This window comes from Protopterus annectens, chromosome 13.part0, assembly GCF_019279795.1.
Source record: "Protopterus annectens isolate FY-2018-M chromosome 13.part0, PAN1.0, whole genome shotgun sequence".
In the NCBI taxonomy this organism is placed as follows: Eukaryota; Metazoa; Chordata; order Ceratodontiformes; family Protopteridae; genus Protopterus; species Protopterus annectens.
The window spans coordinates 380,009,336-380,029,941 of NC_056747.1; the positions used below are offsets into that span (position 1 = coordinate 380,009,336).

At 39.6% G+C, this 20,606-nt stretch overlaps 1 protein-coding gene and 1 non-coding gene across 2 annotated transcripts in view; one reads left to right on the forward strand and one right to left on the reverse strand.

Moving 5' to 3' along the window:
- Positions 1-20,606, forward strand: part of PCSK4 (proprotein convertase subtilisin/kexin type 4) — a 1,808,619-nt gene that overhangs the window by 590,157 nt on the left and 1,197,856 nt on the right. The window lies entirely within an intron of this gene.
- Positions 16,606-16,695, reverse strand: TRNAR-UCU. The gene is given in 2 exon segments: positions 16,606-16,641; positions 16,659-16,695. It is a non-coding gene; the product is annotated as a tRNA-Arg (tRNA).

Below are 20,606 nucleotides of genomic sequence, written 5' to 3' on the forward strand. Positions count from 1 at the left end.
GCAAGAAAGAAGCTTTTTCTTACACAGAAAAACATCCAGGCCCAGCTAAAGTTTGCAAAGCAATACATAATGTCTCCCAAAAGCATGTGGGAAAATGTGTCATGGTCCGATGAGACCAAGGTTGAATTTTTTGGGCACAATTCCAACAGGTGTGTTTGGCACAAAAACAACACTTTGCATCATCAAAATAACATCATCCCCACAGTGAATCATGGTGGTGGCAGCATCATGCTTTGGGGTTGCTTTTCTTTAGCTGGAAGTGGGGCTTTAGTCAAGGTGGAGGGAATTATGAACAATTCCAAATACCAGTCACTTTTGGCACAAAACCTTCAGGCATCTGTTAGAAAGCTGACGATGAAGAGAAATTTCATCTTTCAACACGATAGTGACCCCAAGCATACATCCAAATCAACAAAAGAATGGCTTCACTAGATGAAAATTAAAGTTTTGAGACCGAAATCCAGTAGAAAATCTGTGGAGTGACCTGAAGAGGGCTGTGCTCGAGATGCCCTTGCAATCTGACAGATTTGGAGCGCTTTTGCAAGGAAGAGTGGGCAGATATTGCCAAGTCAAGATGTGTCATGTGAGAGACTCCTACTCAAGAAGGCTGAATGATGTAATTAAATCAAAAGATGCTTCAACAAAGTAGTAGTTTAAGGGTGTGCACACTTATACAACTAGTGTATTGTACGCTTTTTATTTTTTATATTTTTCCCCCAAACAGATTTGTTTGTTTTTCAATTGAATTCTACAGGTTATAGGTCGGAAAAGTTTTGAAATGATTTATTATGGTCTAATTTTTTTATATCACAAAAACCTGACAATTTAACAGGGATGTGTACCCTGTTTATATCCACTGTATGAAATCTAACGGTCATCAAGCAACAACCCTTCGACGTGATATCTGCATATGAGAATAAATGTACATCAGTGTTTTGGTGGTGTTAAAACATATTCTGAGATAAAATGGAATAAAATGATTGTGTATGCAAGTGCAGTAAACAGATTTGCTGCTAGCAGGTGGCTCCCATACATAACACAGCTTACCAGTGGAAATCCTGACATTACCTGAACACTAAAGCCAGCGCACTTAGATATCCTGACAGTTGAAGAGAAGCATGCAACGACACTGTGTCATGTAACACCACTATCTTGCAAAACAATGCTTAAAATGACAACGTAACACAGTAGTGTGACCTGTACTGTTTAATACTTTTGATGTGTGCCTCGGTAAATTGGTCAGTGGACTGCTTGAGAGAATGTCACCATTTCCATTTTTCCTGTCTTGCATGTGTGCCGTGCAGTTTTATTCTTTAACCTGGCTGTTAGCATATTGTGTAGCATGGCATGCACATAAATCATCTGCGCTGCCTTTCAAGGTGGTGTGTTGCGGTGCACCCTCGGACATGTCCAGACATCTGAACCTATTTCTCGGTACATCAAAGGCATGTTGTATGGTATTTCATGTTGCGTGCACTGTATTGTAGGCCTCCTCCGTAGAGTTTGATGGTTCTCTATATAGTGACATTACCCATGGCTAAAGTGAATAACCACAGTCACCTGCTTGGGGGCATGGACACCCATGTCATCATGGATAATGTTGACAGGGATGTCTTTAGCGTAAATCCTAGCTGTGTTTCTCTACTTACCCTGTAGTAGTCCCTCAGGTATTTGACCTTGCTGGAATGTAGTCTTCAGACTATTTTCCTACCATATGGCAGTATCATGGACACTTCCATGATATATCACCAAGATGTTTGTTATGCTGCCATCTGCTGCACATACCACCTTGCAGTTTAGGGATGACCACCCCTTTCTATCGATATATCCGTCTGCTTCTGGATGAACAGGGCTCTTAATAGAGATATAGGTGCAGTGTATTGCCCCAAGTACAATTTGGAAGTTTGTGAGGTTATAGAACTGGTGCATGACAGTTTGCAGCTCCTTTGGGTAATTGGAAAGTGTATGTATTTATCTACCTTGTTGCACATTGCTGCCAGGAATTTTGACAGGCTACGACTGGCAGCTGTCTGTGACACTCCTTCAGCATTTGCCATACGTCATTGGAATGTCCCAGATGACAGTACACCTAGGCTCAGTCACACTTGTTTCGAGATGGCTAGGGTTGCCTCGCAATGTCCACACAGATGGGTGGGGCACGTGTTGCACACAGCCTGCACCAGTTGTTTGTCTATGCAGTACCTGTCAATGGTTTCTTGATCTGAGAGTTGGTTTAGTTTCAGCCTTCCTCTCTGTTTAGCTGGCATGACATTTTTCACTTTGATTTTATTTCCTATCTCTCTGTTAAGTAATACTTTTAGCAAAGACTGCTTGTATATATCATTAATTAACACTATCACTTTCTTTGGGATTCTATGTTGTTCTGATATGTTCTGTAATTGGTGTTGCCTAATGTTATCATGTGCCTGAATATCGCTTGCAACTATTCTTCTTTTTACAGTTACCATTCTAGTGCCATCCACTACTACTTTTATCAATAACATTTCTTTGATATTTCTTCCTTTCACTTCATCTTCAACTACTTTAATAATCGCAAACCTCTGATTTATTGCTATCATTTTGTTATAGTCAGCATTACATAAAGAAAAGTATCTAATTACCTTTTCCCCATAACATTTTTGACACTCATGCAGGTTTCCTCATTCCGTATTCTCTTTTCATCCATTCATTTATAGTTTAAGAATTATTCGTTTTCCTCAGTTTCCTTTTTTTGTAAAAAATCTTATGCTATTCCATCTATTCTTGGTACTGTGCCTTTCCTACCTTTAAACATGGCCATAACCATATTAACATCCTTTTTTTAACATCTTTCTTACATACTGTTATTCTATTTCTGAAATTCTGACTTCTTACAAGGTTAACTCTCTAGTATTTTATTCTGGACATTATAGTTTGGCTGGCACCCTAAAAAGGGTGTAATACTTTCTTTCCTTTCAATAAGTATTTCTGTCTCTATAGCAAATCTTTCACTTTTAACACTTTCATCTCATATGAATCAGTTCACCGCAATTCCAGCCAAAGGTATATTCCAATGAAGGCAAACACACTGAATACCGCTAAAAAACAATTTATTTAAGCCACAATTCAATGTAGCTTTTCGTCGGCGCTTCTGCACCAACTTCCTCTGAATTTTAAAATCTCGCGCCACTAACGTGGCAAACTTTAATATACTTAAAAAACAAGCATATGGCTTACATTGTTTTTTAGCGGTATTCAGCATGTTTGCCTTCACTGGAATATACCTTTGGCTGGAATTGTGGTGAACTGATTGACGAGCTTTCTTTCAGTAGTTTGTCTTTTTGTCATTGGAGTTGATCAGTACTTTCATCTCATATGTTTCTGTTGCTCTTCTATGCAGCCAATTATCACCTTCATTTTTTGTCTGGTCACAATATATACATTTTTGTCTATGCAACTGTTTCTCAGTCATGTCAATATTTTATCTCTTTATAATCCGATCCCTCTGATCCAACTTGGCTGTTGCTAAAGCTCGTGGCAACCAAGAACTCTCAAGCTTCTCCCTTATTCACAATGCACCAAACCCCAGTTACCTCGGATCTCGTTTGCTACTTTTCATTGAAAGACATGGTTTCCAACACTCTTGCTTGATATTAACATAAGTTGTGAAAACCTCACTTATTTAATTTTCCTTACCTATCACATTCCTTTTTGACTTGTCTTGTACTAAATTTCTTAATTTCCTTCTTTTTCTTGTACTTGCATACCTGTTGATACTATTTAGTATATTTTCCTTAATACTACGTTTTATGTAGTTTCTCTTATATCATTGGCTGTTCTTTGGCCTTTATTCATCTGTTAATACTAGTTGTAGATATAGTTCAGTTTTTTCCTTTTCTTGATTTTTGTTGGCATGACAATATGGCAGATAAAGCTCCAGCAGGCTTAAAAAAATGTACTAACTGTGGGCATAAGCTCCCTTTATCAGATGGCCACACTTTGAGTAGACTGCTTTACTTGCAAGACGATTGTTCTGTTTGCCATGGGTTTAACCCTAGGGCATTAGTTTGAACACATGAATAAACTGATTCTTTAAGGCCTTTTGCCTTCATCTTTTGAAGAGGCTGTACACAGAGAGCAATCTCCAAAAACCAAGACTAAAACAAAATCCTCATCTCCAAAGTTGCCTTCTTCCTCCTGTGCTTCGGAGTCCTCAAGAGGCCTCGCAAAGGTCTGACTTCATCTTTGGATCCAAAGAAGCTGAAAATGTCTGATCCAAACTTATCTGATATGTCTTTTTCAGATCCAATCCTATCCAATTCTGATCGAGCTTTTGATGGCCCTTCAACATCTATTATTTTATTAAGGACTCTATATTCACCATTGGTGGATCCCATACCCTCTATTGTACCTTCCACATTTCTGGACAGATCCATGTCTCCTTCAGTGTTTTACACTAGTTCTTCCAGAAGTCTCACAGAGGAACACGTGGAAAGAGTGGTGAAGAAGATGCTCTTGATGCAGGGTCAGATGGGTGTCCCCTCGGCTCTTACCCTGTTCAGTCAGGAGGTCTGTTTTTCTGTTACACCCCCACTTACAAGTTCATCCTTTGACTCCTTTAATTAGTGTATGGATACTACCTGCCCAGATCTATCTGGATCGGATCCAAGGAGTGCTGTGCCCTCGGATTCTAAACTTACTCCGAGTCCTCTGATCCTGTCTGATCTGGAGAGCTACTTTCCTGACAGATCTGAGGTGTTGCAGTCAACTCAGAGGCTTTCAGAGCCATTTGTGCACCTTGGATCCTTGGCATTGGACAGCTCAACTGGCTTCCACCTCGGGTGTTTTGCCTTTGGAGCAGGAGAGGGCCGTAATCCAAAAGCTTGCCTTCTCAGATCTGAGGTCTTCCCTTTCTCCAGGGTGATCTGCTTTTGTGGTTGTGAAGATAGTTTTCTCTGCCTCGACAGAATGGATGTATCCAATCCCTTCAGATCCTAGATCTTCAACCCTGACATCTCAGCTTTGAGTCTCACCAAATCTTTCTACATGGACAAGACAGTACTAAGACCTCAGGCTTTCCCACAGGGAATGTTGATTTCGTCTTCTGTTACCTCTCCAGATCATCCCACAGAGGAATATCTTAAGAAGACGACATGTAAGAGGAAGCACCTAGACTCACCAGAGGAGTCTATCACAGAAGATAAGGATTTCGATGAAGGTGTAGAGTCTTTACGATCACCTTCTGAAGATGTCTCATTTAGAGACATCCTTGAAATTCTTAGGTGGCTGGGCACCCAGCATCCATTCATCTGTGGAGTCTGTATTCCTGGAGGCCTTCGGTACTGGCCCATCTACCTTCTGGGTGACACTGCCCACTGATGAGCTTGAGTTGATCTCTTGGCTGATGTAGAAGGAACCTGACACCTTTAAACCTATACCTCTGAGACCAGATTAAGATTATGGCACCACCCATGGACAAGCAGTTTTTGGGAAAAACCAGTGCCCATTGATTCCATGGTCATAGCGTTGGCCAGCAAAAAGGAATTTGCTGGGGAGAGTTCCATTGTCCATCCCCCAAACAGGGAGTTACGAGAGATGAACTGGTTTGGGAATGTGTGTATGCTTCAGCGACCATCGCTTTAAGGTCTCTGAATTGTTTGGCACACTTTACAAGACTTCAGAGGGATTTGATTAAGGACTTTTCAAATACCTTCTGAGGGATTATTTCTAAAGAAGTTCAGTCATCTGTGGCTTCTCAGTTGGCTACCCTACAATCCATTTCTAATTACTTCATGAGGTTGGTTTTGCAAGTAGCAGAAAGAAACTCTAGGGCAGCAGTTTCAGGCATTTCCATTAGGAGGCATGCTTTGATGTGCTTGTGTGATTTTGTGGAGCCCTTCAAGTCTTCGTTCATCAATGCTTCCTTTGACTGCACGTCTTTGGCCCCAGGTGAAGGACACACTATGCAGGTGTGAAAAGGGTGGAGAGACCCTGTCTGCCATGGTAGTACATTTTTCGACCCCTCGAAGATCTTTTTCCAGAAATCAACGAGGCAGTTGAAAAATGTGGTTCAAGAAGTCTCTGGTTCCATTCCAAGACACACTTGAAGGAGGTTCCCCTAGAGGCAGAGGAGGGAACTCTAATGGACATCAATGCCCATGTGGCAGAGGCAGCCTGTAAAACCAGGGATCCAGTGAATCCTTCTTTTATAGACCCTACCAACTCCAAAAGAAGCCCAATTGCCCACCTCTGGAGACAGCCTGGGGACACTTATCCCTGCACCAGAGGGCCTGGCTAGACATAAAAGATACTTGGGTGTAGAGGATTATTTCCAGAAGTTATATAATTCCTTTTTCCCTTTCTCTTCCAAATTCAAAAAAACCCCCGGATGTTCCATCCAGTCAGTGAAAACAACCAGCAATTCAAATTCAAACATTGCTAGAGAAGAGAGTCATCCAAGAGGTCCCAACAAACCAGATAGAATCCGGAACTTACTCAAGCTTTTTTTCAGTGCCAAAGAAAATAGGGACTGGAGACCAATTTTAGATCTCACCAATTTAAACAAGTCAGTTCAATGAACCAAGTTTCAGATGGTCATGTTTCAGTCCATTCTCCCATTTCTGGGCAAGGACAACTCGATGTGCTCAATAACCCTTCAGGGTCCGTGCTATCATATAAAGATGAACAGATGATCCAGAGGATATTTATGCTTCTGGCTGGCAACCAGTCATCACCAGTTCAGAGTTCTGCCCTTTGGACTCGCCACAGCCCCCCAGGGTGTTTATCAAGTGCATGACGGTAGTAGCAGCTTACTTGAGACTGTAAAGATTCCAGGTGTTTCCATATCTAGATGACTGCCTCATTTCCGTTGCAACCAGCCATCAGCCGATAAGGGCAAGAGATCAAGTTCTCCAGATTTGGTCTCTTCTGGGGATAGCCATTAACTACGAAAAGTCTCAACTAAAACTATCTCAGAGTCTAGAATTCATAGGAGCAATACTCAACAAAAAGTCAACCATAGCTTCACTACCATTCTCTAGTTCAGACCATAAGATCACAGGTCAGAAAGGTAAGCTGCAGTACCAAGATTTCATCCTGCCTGGTCCTTAAAGTTCTGGGTTCAGTAGTGGCGACAATAACATTGGTACCTTTAGCCAGGTTTTACATAAGAATTCTTCATTGGATGCTAGTCACACAGTGGTCAATTCTTTACCAGCCTATGTCTTATCAGATACGAATCACTCAGAATCACCCAGACATACAAGAGACATCTTAGGTGGTGGATTAAATCAGATCAAGTTTTACAAGGCTGTCAGTTTATTCCTCCTCAGCATGAGGTCATAGTGACCACAGACGGTTCCCAGCTAGGGTGGGGGAGCATTTTCTGGCAAAAACAGTCCAAGGCACTTGGTCCCCCTGAAGAAGCCTACTTCTACATCAATGTTCTATAGATCAGAGCAGTGCTTTTAGTGCTGTAGGCCTTCCTAGGGACTACTGCATTTCAAACAGACATGTCAGTAGTTTAGTACATCTACAAGCAAGGAGAGACCAGATCTATCCCTTGTGTTGAGAAGGTCTGTATGTGGCAATGGACGATCTCATCCAATTGCTTTCTCATAGCAGTGCATATGCTGGGGAAATCCAGTGCGATAGCGGACAAACTGAGCAGGTGCATTCATCTACCTCACGAATGGTCCTTCAACAAAAATGTCTCTGAAGTAATTCTCCTTCAATGGGGCAGCCTTGCTTTGATCTTTTTACCTTCCCTCTAAACAACAAATTCAGCAGCTAGTTTGCCCTAATCCACCCACAGGAAAAATCACCTAGGGATGCTGTACTTCAGAGTTGACTCCCCTGTCTACTCTACACTTTTTCACCCATACAGCTAATTCCAAAATTCCTTCAGAAAGCTGCCATGTCGGTGCAAAGTCATCCTCATTGCACCATACTGGCCTTGACAAATTTAGTTACCCTTCCTTTGGCGTCACTTGCTTTTCCAACCTTGGAGTCTGGATCCAACTTCAGACCTCCTCTGATCACACAGGCATGAGTCTTCCAAACATAACCAACCTCCGGCTGACTGACTGGCTTATCCAGTTCCATTATCAGCCAGACAACCTAAGCTGTCTTCACCTGTTCATAAAATATTTTATCTTCCCATAAGCCTAATACCAGAAAGCTCTATTCCAGCAAATGGAAGAGGTTTGTCTATTGGGTTTATCTAAATAATACTGAACCCTTTTCAGCCTCCATACATAGCATTCTTGAATTCTTGTCCCATCTTTTTAAAGGAGGTAGTTCATCAGCCATTAAAGTTCAGTTAGTGGCCATATCAAATTTTCAGATTAGTTTTGATGGTTCCTGTGTCGCCTGTCATAAATTAAGCAATACCTTCTTGAAAGGCACTCTTCTAAGATCTTCTTTTAGAGATCCTATACTTCTATATGGGACCTGCTACTGCAGGCTCATACTAAATCCTTTTTCAAACCAGCAGCTACATGTCACCTTAAATTTCTTTCCTGGAAGACCGTCTTTCTGGTGGCTGTTACCTCTGCCAGATGAATTTCTGAGATTCAAGCCTTGTCCTCTAAACCATCATACTTGATTTTGCACAAGGATTGGGTTACATTACGGACTAATGCTTCCATTCTTCCTAAGGTGGTATCAGAATCTAATATCAATCAGTCCATTGATTTGCCAGTATTCTTTCCTAAATTTGCTAACCAGGGTGAATACATATTACATTTATTGGATTTCTACAGACAATTATGTTTTTACCTACATGGAACAAAATGCATCAGAAAATCTGACCAGTTTTTTATTCACAGAAGTAAAATTGAGAAAACCAGTTGCCAAAGTCACTTTATATCTGTGACTAGCCGACTGTATTTCATTTGTTTATAACAAATTGGACTTTATCAAAACTGATACCAGCCTATTTAACTAGATCCTTGGCTACTTCCTCAGTGTTTCAATCCAGAATGTCCATGGATGATATATGTGCAGCAGCAACCTGGGCTACTTCCCATACCTTTGTACTCATTACAAATTGGATCTGGTCTCCAGAGGTAGCGCATCATTTGGCTCAGTGGTGCTTATGAATATCCTTACTTGAGTCCACCCCAGATTTTAGGTAGCTGAGGACTCTGTCCCATTGGTTGATGAGAGAATAATTGGTAACATCAGATAAAGAAGTTACTCACCATAACATTCCATCTGTGTTGTCCATTTTCATTCTTCAACTCCCTTCCCACCAATCACCATCCTTGAAAACATTTGGAAGAATGAGTGGTTACAGGACATTTCTGTCCTTTATATTAAGCTCCACATATAGCCTTCTCCATTTCTGAATACGAATATGCCTTTTCTGCTAAAGTCCGCAAACAAGATCTGGGGCAGTGGAGTTGGTGCATTATAGGTAAAGGAGAAACTTGAGAGTTCTTGGTTGCCATGAGCTTTAGCAATGGCCAAATCAGAGCCAAGGGATCGGATGCGAATCCATCAGTTGAGAAAGAAAGAAAATAGACAAAACCAATGGAACGTTATAGTGAGGACATAACTTTAAAAAAAATGTTTATTTTAACTACATTATACTGTTTTTAGGGCCATAACTTGAAATTTGTTATTTGAAGCAGTGTATTCTCTCTTACTGTTTCAACTGTAAATGTCAGGTTTAAACAGTATTTAAATTTTTTAATTAATTGTTTTGGGGGCTGGGGCAAGTGTATATTGCTTATTATTGTGTAATTTTTCTAGAAGTATACTTTTTTGATAGTAACTTTTGTTGACTGCTACTGATGTTACTAGTGGCATTTCAGGCTTTTTTGTTGTCTAAAGCACAAACCAGTTTCTCAGGTAAACTTTCTCCAGCCAGAAGAAAAATATCATTCAGTCTTTGCAGCTCAACAGGCTACTTCTTGCCTGATCTGCAGATGGGTGAACCTTTAGTGGCCATTTCAGGTTCCTTATTCCTTAGACCATTCATCTTTTTCCCCTTGTTTCCTCTGGTGTAGTCCTTCTAGCCACCATGTACCAAAATTAGTTACATTCTCTGCAGCTGTTAGTGTCCTATGTGAGTGTAGGAGAACCACTTGTGTCAGTCTCAGAGAAAGGAGCAAAGAATGCTTCTTTGCCTGGCTGGACTAAGATGTCTGTTTCCTGTGGTGATGATTCTAATGTGAGTTGGTCTGCTTCAGTGGAGATTCCTCCTTAAAAAGAAACAAACTTGAACATTAATCTTCCCTGCCTCTTAAATTTGTTACGTTTTGTTGGGCTTAACTCTTGGCTTGGTTTAGGCTGTCAACCCATCATGTTCTAGTTTTTCTGAGTCTTAATGTGATGAACATGGAACAGAATTGGCGGGGGGGCAAATCCAGTAATTTCTTCTTAGGCTACAGATTCTGAGAAGTATTTGTACTGAGTTTTCAGATTAAGAATTTTCTTTTTCTGAAAATCTCTGGAATAAATCAGTATATTCACTGGGAACAAAATGGCATTCCAGTTTCTTTAAACAAAAAATGATTTGATACAAGTGGAATCTAGCCTCCTACTATTGTGCTTTCAGCCTTGGAAAATGTTTTATTACAACCTGCAAATGTGCCTGATAACCACCCTGTAGGCCCTAAAAAGGCATATAGACTTCACAAGGTTACATAAGATTACAAGTGGGTAACCGTTTGAAATGTCTGGACATACTAGAGCGAGTCACGAAATATGGAGACTGAATGACCAAAAGAATGGACTTAAATATACGAAGTCCAAGATACCATTTCTCAGAATATTTCCTTTTCTCTGAGGTATGGCAGTCTCGGAGTTGGAAAAAAAATATGTTTGGAGATATGGGTGGCTTGCCCCCTACATGGGGATGGGTGCAAAAAGAAGTTTTAAGGAGAAGATTGAATTTTGAGATTCATCACTTCTCCTGTGTTTTCAATCGTGTTTTCAGCTAATCAGCATTTCAGTAGAGCTCTATATGAATATATATTTCTAAACCGAAATCTCACCTAGCAATAACTTTCCTGGCAAATCCTCCTGCAACTAGACACTTGGTTAATTTTATTCCATTCTCCTTTGACAAGGATGGGAAAGCATTTTTTTTTTAAACCTGTTCATTAAAATATTAGTTAAAACATAGGCACACGTGCATCAATAGAAAAGAAAACCATATTAACATTGTTTCCATTTACACACATACATTGTGTTTTCTCTCTTTATAACATCTGATTCAATCCAACATTACATCACTAAATTATTGGCTTCCCTTAAACCTCACTCCTCTAACTGAACATTATTCTGCATGTATTGTTCCCTTAGATTCCATGTATTTCTGTGTAATTTGCATCTTCCCTTTTTTAAAAAAACCCTCTTCCAGTTGTTTTAACTCTGTTATAATATTCAGTGCTTCATATACAAATGCATGTGGTTAGATTTTGATTTCCATTTTCTAATAACTGCTTTTTTTGGCAGCCAGTAGAATTGAACATAAGACTTTACTATGTCTAGGAAGTTCAGATCCTGTGTCCCAGCTTAAAAGAAAAGTATTCTTAGTTAATGCCAGTTGCTACCAGTTGATCTGACATAGTACTCTGTAAAGAATGCTTTTAAATCTGTCAATTCATTACACTCCCAAAAACATGTTCCTAGTGATATTTCTTCCTCCTTACACCTCCACCATTTGCTGTCTACCTGAGTAAAATTTTGTTGAAGTCTGTATGGGATATAAAAAATATCTATGCAAACACTTCAGACATCCTCAACCTGCTGGACCATATTGCATATTTGGGAGTCATACGTATGTCCCCCCATTGTTCCTTTCTAAATATTTTTTCCAGTCTTTCATCCCAATGTTTTCTAACCACCTCCAATTGATTCTTAAAATTTATGCAAAAATGTATATGCCCTAGTAACTGTCATTTTTATCAGCAGCCTCTGTTCTAGATTTGACCAAAAACTCTGTCTGAGCAGGGCTTTCACTTGGGACTCACTTATCCCTTTGCCTATACTGTATTAATCATTGGTAGGAAGGCATTCTCTACCCTGCAGTCCAAACAACTTCTTGGCCTCATCCCACTCTTGTTTCCTTTCCCTTCCTATTTATTTGCTTCCAGTACCTTGGTTCCTTTGCCAGTTTTCTCCAATAAATTCCAGCACACTCTTGCCTATTTTCTGTACTCCTACTTGCAGTCATTCCTATTGGCAAAGTCTTCTTTCTCAATTTGTGTTGGTTTAGTTCTTAGAATACTTTCTGCAACTTTAATATTCTGTATGGTGGTGGTGATTCTGTTTAGGAATCTGCATTCCAAATGCCACACTCTCCTTATTGCTTGGAATCATCATCTCTTTATTACATTTTGAATTATAACCTTCTGCTTGTGTTATGAATAAGAGCTCTAACTGTGTAGTTCTAAAATATCCCTTCAAATCAGGTAATCCCAAGCCACCTTGTTCTATTGGGAGGATCAAGTTATCCCACTTAATTATTGCCCTCTTTCCCTTGTGGATAAATTCCTCCATCTTGTAATTATTGTCTACACCATGTCCTCTGGTTTATAAACATATGTCTGACCTGTATATAAAACTAAAGGGCCTGAAAATGTATCCACTATTTGCATCTTACTAAACTTTATGCACAAACAAGAGCTTCCAGTTTCTCATTGTTTGTATTATCTTCTGATCTCTTCCTACATATCTTAAGCTGCCATAACAGAAGCCTTTTTAAGCCCTGTTCCTAAAACTTTATCTTGTGTCTATAAATATGGGTATTTTTTATTAAACAAGAAACAGCTTTATTAAATTTTCACTTATTTCATAGGCAATCTTACATTTATATAAATGAAAACAGACCATATTGACATAATTTTAGTTGCAAATATTTGTACATCATTTATCTATCTAGTCACTGTCAAAGATTACATATCCTGCCTTTTTTAAACCTCATTCCTTGTCTGCATGTATTGCCCTCACGATTTCCATTTTTTTCTGTGTAATTTGTCCATGCACTTTTCTAAAGATCCCATTTCCAGTTTTATCTCTGTTACTATATTCACTACTTCTAGTACAGTTGGCTTAGACTTTGATTTTGATTTCCTAGTAATTGCTGTTTGGTGTCCACCATAATTACACTCAACAAGGCTTCAATATGTCTAGGCAATTCCAATTCTGTATCACAGCTCAAAAAATCATTCCTTAGCCAAACCAATATGCTCACCCAGTATTTTTGAAAGCGTAGTTTGTAGGGAAGTTTAGAGTCTGCCAACCCGTTGCACTCCCTGAAAATATGTTCATAATTACCTCTTTCTTCCCCATCGCACCTTAAATGTTTATCTACCTGAGAAAAATTCTTTAGAGTCTACTTTGGGTGTAAAAATACCTATGTAAACACTACTAAGATCCTAAATCTTCTAGACTTTGTTGCATGTTTGGAAAACACACACATCCTCCATTGTTTCTTTGTGAATTGCTTATCCAGGCTCTCTTCCCAATACTTTCTAAACTCCTCTAATTGATTCTTATAGTTATTGTCCAGTATTTTATATGCTGTATGAATTGTTTTTTTTTTTTTTTTAACAGCAGCTTCTGTTCTAGATTGTACTACAAACTCTACCAGTGCTGGTCTTTTGCTTAGGATCCCCTATTCTTTCTCTTTGCCTATAACTATATCAGTCCTTGATGGGGAAGGCAGTCTCTAGCCTGAGTCCAAATAGATCCTTGGCCTTTTCCCAATTCTGTTACCTTTCATTCTCTAATTATTTGCTCCCAATACCATGGTTCTTTTGCCAGTTTTCTCCAATAAATTCCAGCCCCTTCTTGTCTATTGTCTGTTTCCTTAATTGCAGTCATCCCTATCGGCAGTATCTCCTTTCTGCATTTCTGTGTTGGCTTAGAATATTCTGTGTGGTTATTGTTATTCTCCTTAAGGCTCTGTATCAAAAGTCCCAATCTTGCCTTGTTTTTTGAGTTTCCCCCATTTCTTCTTCAGTTTCCACTTGGAATTATAGGTTGCTACTTGTACTATGTGAAGGAGCCTTAACTGTATTGCTTTGAAATACCCCTTTGAATCTGGTAATCCCAGACTGCCTTGTCCTGTTGGAAGAATCATTTTATCCCACTCGACTCTTGTCATCTTCACCTCCCAGATAAAATCCTATAGCTCTTAATTAATTGCTATCCACAACTTTTCCTCTGGTTGATAAAAATATGCCCAAACTGTATATAAAACTTAAGGGACTGAAAACATTTTAACTGCTTGTGTCTTACTATTATCCATAAACCAGAGCTTCCAATTTCTCAGTTTTTGTATTATCTTTTGTTTAGTCTCTTCCCATATCTCCTTAGCTGCCACACCAGAATCCTTTTTAAGCCATACTCCTCTAAGTACATAATTTTACCATGGCCCCATAAATATGGATATTGCTGAACTAATTCATGTGTGGGCACATGATTTACAGCTTTACCTTTGCTGTAGCTTCATTCATTTTGTATTCCAAAAAGATCTGAAACTATATCAAAATGCTCCACAACACTGAAATGTCTTTTTTCTGGTTTTATCAGGTATAAAAAATATCTCCAAATAGAGCCAGCTTTTCTTGGCTACCATACTAATTATATCCTTGAATTTCTGTATCCCTTATTTTCTTTGCCTTTGGTCTAAATATAATGCAATAACAAAGGGGAAAGAAGACACCCCTGTCTGGTTCCTCTGCTAAAGCAGAAATTATCAGAAAGGAGCCCACCCACTTCAATTTTGGCCTTTGATCCCTCATATATTCTCTGAATCAGCTTTATAATTTTATTAGGAAATACAAATGTTTCCATTGACCTGCTTATAAACTCCCAGCTTACTCTGTGAAATGCTTTCTCTGCATCAAGACCTACCAACAACAGTGATATTTTCTTGCATTCTGATTCTGTCTGGAACATCAGTGTTCTGTTAATGTTGTCAAATGTTTACCTCCCCTCCACAAAACCACATTGATCTATAGCTATCAATTTTAAATTTTTAATCGTAATTTAGGTTCTGATGTTTTTTTACCCTCTTTAGGTATTACAGCCACCACTGCTTTATTCTAAGATGTTGATACTTCTCCACCTCTTGAAATACTGTTAAACAAAACCTTCCAGATCTTTATCAGTTTGTTTCCCCTCCTAGCTTTCAAACTTCCACAGGAGTACCATCTGTTCTTGGGGACTTCCCTGTGGATTGGTTATACATCACCATTTTTATCTCATCTCCTTCTATCCTGTTAGTAAATGAGCCTCATCTACCTCTAACCTTGGCATGTTTAATTCTTCCATAAACATTTACATTTATATGTTTTCTTGATTCTAATATTTCCCTGCTTTATACAGACTCATAACATTTTTTAACTATTTCTAGTACCTCTATAGGATCTCTTATCTTCCTTGTTATAGGCTCCTTAATCTTGGTGGCAATCATTTCTTTCTTTTGCATGAGGAGTTGTGCTAAAAGTTTTTGTGGTCTAGAGTTATCAAAAACAGTTGCTTAACAACAGTCTTTCTAATTTCTGTTTAGCATTCTGCAATTGTTCCTATTAGTGTGTGAGATTCTCCCTATTCTGCATTACTTTAACCTTTGTTAGTCCCTCTAAATCTTGATACTACGTAACCATATCTCTCTCTCTTATTTCCACCCTATTTTTAAACTCCAGTTTTATTTTATCCCAATCCCTAGCTATATTTTCCAAAGAAATTTCTGTCTTTAATAACTCCTGAATTATTTCCACTACTCTTTCCTTAAATTCTCTTTTTCAGCAGCTCATCAAAACTTAAATGCACATGTTCCTGAAACACTTTTGTCTAGTCGAGTTCACATCTTCCAAGCCAAATATTTTCAACATTTCTTCAAAAATCTACCCTCCTTTATCAAATTACATATAAGTAATCTCAGAATTTTCTTAAGCTCCATACAGCAGTGTTAAGTGGAATATAAATATACGTCATTGTAATCCTTCTCCCTTGCCAGTAATCCCTTAGTACTACAAATCTGCCATTATTGTCTTTATATCCTCTTCTGTCACTATTGGAGCTCATATTGCAATTAATGTAAGTACTCTTCTTTTCCATTGTCCCAGGTACTCATCTGAATAACTTTCCTGAAAATCTTTTACGAGTAGTATCTGAAGTCATACTGCTTCCAGCACCAACATCCCCTTGTCTTTTCAGATCCTAGTGCTATGGTTTGTGAGAAGGGAATTCACTTGGTGGGGACAACAGATACAGGTCTTCCCTTCTCCCTCCCTTTTCCAAAGCAGTCAGTCACCATAGACACCTTGGACTTTGCTTTGGATGCAGTTTCAGGAGGGATAAAAGTACAAAGTGTGTGGGACACCAAGGACAGATGCAAGCAGATAAATATAAGAGATACTTCTCTTGATGAAGGCAGTCAACTCTCTGAATCATGTTTGGTCCTCAGGACCACTTCCAGTTATATGGTACATCAACAAGCAAAGGGGAAACCAGGTTGTATCCCCTTTGTAGACTAGCCCATGTTAGATTGGAATACAGTTTCATAGATTCATAGATTAGTACTAGGCTAACTGCACTTGTGGGTCATCCCATCTGAGAGTAAACACCTTAACCATTATACCAACCTCCCACCCATAAAGCTGACTCTGGTGGGACTCGAACCCACAACCTTTGAATGCTTTTTAACATTTTACTAGAAGTCCAATGCGCTATCCATTGCACCACAGAGCAAGTGGAACACGATCTCTCTCCACAGACATCCTACATTTTGTCAGAGCAAAACTGTGTGGCAGTCAAGCTGAACACAAGGGCAGCTCCACATAAATAGAAATTGGCTCAGGGGTGTTTTCAACAGATGAATCCAGTCTTGGAGTTTCTCGGGTAGATCTATTTGCCTTCGCTGTGAACATTCAGCTGGCAAGATTCTGCTCCAGGACTCCATGCAGGAAGACCTGGGAGACAGATGTCTTTTCTTTTCCTTGGACAGGAATATTCCTGTATGCTTTTTCTATGTTTTTCCACAAATATCTATTGGACTTGTGAAGACTTAGGTGGAAGCCCCCCCCCCCCCCCCGATCATTGTGGTGAGACTCTTCTGACCCAGGCAACAGTGGTTCTTCCTTCTAGAAATGGCAAGGGACAGTTACCACAAGCTTCATCACAGACTGGATCTCACACAGCAGGTGTTTGATATACCCCCAACATCAGTCACATTCAGTTGACTGCCTGGATGATAGGGTGTTAACTCCCACTAGGTACTTTTTCTTTCCTAAACCTAAAAATGAGGGAGAAAGGATACTCCATACCTTGGATACTCACAGACATTATGGGTACTATCTTGACAGAACTAAGTATTTCATATCTTTGAAACAGTTCATTTCTTGTGGAGATAAGAAGAGACGACTGTGGTACTATCTTGACAGAACTAAATCATTAATATATTTGGATTGATTGCTCATTTCTTGTGAAGGTAAGAAGGGGAAAACATGTGTCATTAACAGATCATTTCAAAATGGTTGTTTAAGGCTGTTACCCTTTTTTATACTTACAACAAAACTATTCCATGCAGGGTCAAGGCCTACCCCATCAATGGCCTTGGCTTCATCTGTGACTTTTTAGAAAGTGTTGGATTCTAAAAGTGTTCTAGAAGGAGCAGTTTGGTCCTCTGTACATACTTTTACAAAGCAGTATAAGCTGGATTCCTTCTTTAAGTCTAGGTCAGACTTTGATTGGACCATTCTCCAGGGTCTATGAACTCTTCGCCTTCCACTTCCCCCTAGTTACACTAATGTATTCATATAGCATAGGCTAGTGCAGCAGTGATCAGTATGAAGAACATTGTGCAATTGTATGGGTTAACTTACCATAACAGTAGATGTTTGAATGATCATTCTTGCAATAGGCACTCCCTCCCTCCCTCCTTGTTTCTTGGTCTGTTTATGCCAAGGTGTGGTTATTTATTTTTTTATCTTCCTAGCACTGTCATTTTCATCTCTCAGCCTCCCTCTCTTGTTGGTAGGAAAGCTCTGAAGGGCTTGGCCCCTAAAAGCATGTTTTGGTAAGCTTAGTTCAGGCTGACTGGCAGTTTGGGCACACAGAAGGTGTGCTGAAGCTTTAGAAGCTCCCCTGGCTTGTTGTATCCTTAGGCTATAACCCATATGGCTTAGATTACTGTGGTAGTGATCAGTTGAATGTCTACTGTTATAAATTTTCTTAAACAACTATAGTTTCTCTTAAGGTGAAATATTTGCCTCCCCTCGACAAAACTACACTGATCCATATGTAACAGTTTTGTCAATACCTTGCTAAACTTGTTCAATACGCAGATGACACTACTATCATCTGCTTAGCTGATTTTCTCTCCAAACATATGCAACTAACACAGACTGCTTTTAGTTGCACTGAGACCTGGATGCTAAATAACCATTTAGCCCGTAATGCAACTAAAACTAAACTTACGATTTTCTCCCCTACTAAGAACTACATAATTGACAAAAAAAGCCAAAACATGATCCCCATTGAACTAGTCCCTCAAACCAAGCTTCTCTGAGTCTTTATTGATGAACAGCTAAAATCTGATATACATATTCAAGCCAACATCAAGAAACCCCACCAAATGCTAGGTATGCTTTACCGCCATAACCGCTACCTAACCACCTCAACCAGGCTAACCCTCTCCACCACTTTCCTCCTCCCTTCCCTCCTTTATGGAGCTCCAATTCTCACCAACCTTCAAAGTACCCTCAAAGCTAAGCTGGCATCCTGCTACAATAACATTTCCAAGTTTGCTACAAATTCCAAATCTTCCTCTCACCACTGCATTTCCTTACATTCACTGAATTGGTTAGAACTCCCTAATTGCCTATCTTTCATTTAGCTCTCCACTGCCCATAAACTCATTTTCAATCCTTCCTATTGCCCTACACTCTCACAGTACACCATTCTGGCCGTTCACTTAGATCAACCAATCAGAACCTACTTGAACTGCACAAACCTCTTTGCACTCCAGGCCAATCTCTATTAGCCGTCTCTCTTGCAAGAAAATGGAACTCACTTCCTCCCCATATTCAGACTACCCAAAATCGTTCTGCCTTTAAGTCCCTTCTACACTCTTATCTATCCTCCACCTGGGAATGTTCCTGCTCTCATCCTTCATAAATTTCTCCTATTCTTTCCTTGCGATTGATCTCCATATCTCTGAAGTACTAGCTTTATGTAATTTCTTTTTTCACTGCAACATGTTGCTTCAGTAATTGTAGCTGCCAATAAATGTGAATGCATCTTGCAGCTTTCTCCTATAATTGTATTAACTGCCAACAAATTTTGTATTGTACTTGGAGCTTCCTCTCTTATAATTGTATTAACTGCCAATAATATTTGTTTTTTGTACTAACTGCACATATTTTTGTCTATACTTTCTTGTATTAACTGGCAAAATAATTTTGAATGTACTTGGAGCTTTTCTCCCTGGGCCTCCATTGAAAAAGGGCTCAATATGTCCCAGTGGACTTTCCCGGTTAACAAATTACAAATAAAAATAAAACCTTGTAGGTTCATAGGTAAGTGCTAGGCAAGCTGCCCCTGCTGGCCATTTTAAGCCTAGCTAGTTTCCTTTTTAGTACTCAAAATAATCTATTCCATTTGATTCTAGATTGGCCATACTCATCCTATGGTCGATAATTATATATTACCCTTAGGAGAATAGCTGGGATCATAACATAGATAATCTGAGGGGACCCATGCTTGGGGTAAAGCATTTAGAAGCTGCATCTGCCCATTAGTAGTACAGGGGACAGTCCTGGGGTAAATATTCTGTTTCCCATCCATAGATCTAAGTTGTTGAAAATGGACAGGGGTGAACTTTGGATGGGGAGTCTGTTCCAGAGCAGCTGTATACTCTGCACGCCATAGCAGGGCTAGCCACTGGATGGTGTAAAGTATGGTTCTAGGTGATTCGGTCACGTTGACTGTCACCCAGTGGGCATTGGTATTTACCAGTGATAAGGCCTACTCTGACCTATGCCAGGGACCCATGCTAACTGTGGCTGGGAATGTGTGTGTGCGCCTACTGTAAAAAAAGCCTGGCAGTCCTGGGTCAATAAACTACTGGCTGGCAAGTGTTCAGTTGCTTAGTCTGGGGTTTCCTGGGATAGCTCTATTGTGTGATGTAAAAACAGTCAACCTGCCAAACATGAACTGAGAATTGCTATGCACCTATGAATGGGGCAGAATCAATTTCTCTAGTACAAAATTAAGATCCCAAGCTGGAGCTACCTTTACATAGTAGTTCTGACATGTAAAACCCTTTTCAAGAACTGCTTGACACGGAACAAGGAAAAAAGGCGGATCCAGTGGCAGTCAAGGGTAAATGAACAGGAGATGCACTTTAAGTGCAAGACAAGTCTGTTTTGAGCAAATAAAACTGAAAAACCACTAGACTATCCATCTGGGTCGGATCCTGGTCATTTTAACTGCATCAACTAGAAAATCTCTTCCTGGAACTTTGATGAAAAAAGGATTAAACAAAAGATGAGAGAATATTTCTGGGATGGGGAAAAGCCAAGAATAGCATGAGACTCATCAGCAATGACAGTAGGTGGATTGGGAATGACAGCTGTAGGAATAATTCTTAAGAGCTGCAT